At 33.0% G+C, this 897-nt stretch overlaps 1 protein-coding gene across 1 annotated transcript in view; it reads left to right on the top strand.

Annotated features, from left to right (window-relative positions):
* Positions 1-897, top strand: part of LOC119588993 (major facilitator superfamily domain-containing protein 4A-like) — a gene marked incomplete at its 5' end in the record, with an annotated part of 28,487 nt that overhangs the window by 23,319 nt on the left and 4,271 nt on the right.

Here is an 897-nt window from a genome sequence, read left to right as displayed (position 1 = left end):
CAAGCAAGTTTCTCCAGCTTCATCACAAGCATCCTGGCGTGACAGCCGCCGCCGAGAAATGCTGATGCCGGTCGGTATCATTCGTTCACCGTAAGTCACTTCAGTCCTCCAGTCAAAATATGTCTAACTGTAGCTAGAGGAGATTATATATGATTGAAATTAAAATGAATAGAAAAGTAAATGTAATCTTTGAAGTGAGAATTGTGACTGAAATTTATGAACGTAATTAGAAGGGTGTAAGAAAATATAGACCAAAGGTGTTTTTATATGTTTTGTTAGTATTCAAATATTTTATCCAATAATTTTGTTAGGTTCAACTTTCATTATTATATAAATCACCGATATGTCCACGTTTATGCTACTGTAGATTGCAGTCAACGGAAGAAGATAAAAAATTTAAAACAAAACAAATATTGATAAACGCACTGACAACACTTGGACGCGAAAATACACTCAGTTATACTTTCTTTCTAAGGGACAGGATTATATTTGGCAGGTTATTGATTATTTGTCCAATTTCCGATTAAGTTGAGGATATCATATCTTGATATTATACATCATACATCTGCTTCTTATTCGGGAGTTCTGCCTAGGTACTCCTTACCAACCTTTTTACTGTATCTTTGTCAAGAAAAGATAAAAGGGGAAAAAAAATGAATTAACTTTAGGGTTTTCTTTTAATGATATTGTTGTGTTTACATATCAAACATTCCCCACGTTAATGTATTTAACAAAAAGGAAGCTTTCCATTTCTTTCGCTATTTTCCAAGAAGCTGAAAAATATTAGTTATCGTGTTTATTTGCTCTATATCATTCGGCTATAGTCGTAGATTGATAAATAAAAAAACAAATTTTTCTTTGTCATTGTGCCCATTTCTATTCTGCCGGGCCTTTTTG

This window comes from Penaeus monodon, chromosome 24 (assembly GCF_015228065.2).
Source record: "Penaeus monodon isolate SGIC_2016 chromosome 24, NSTDA_Pmon_1, whole genome shotgun sequence".
In the NCBI taxonomy this organism is placed as follows: domain Eukaryota; kingdom Metazoa; phylum Arthropoda; class Malacostraca; order Decapoda; family Penaeidae; genus Penaeus; species Penaeus monodon.
This window is presented reverse-complemented; position numbering and strand designations above follow the sequence as displayed.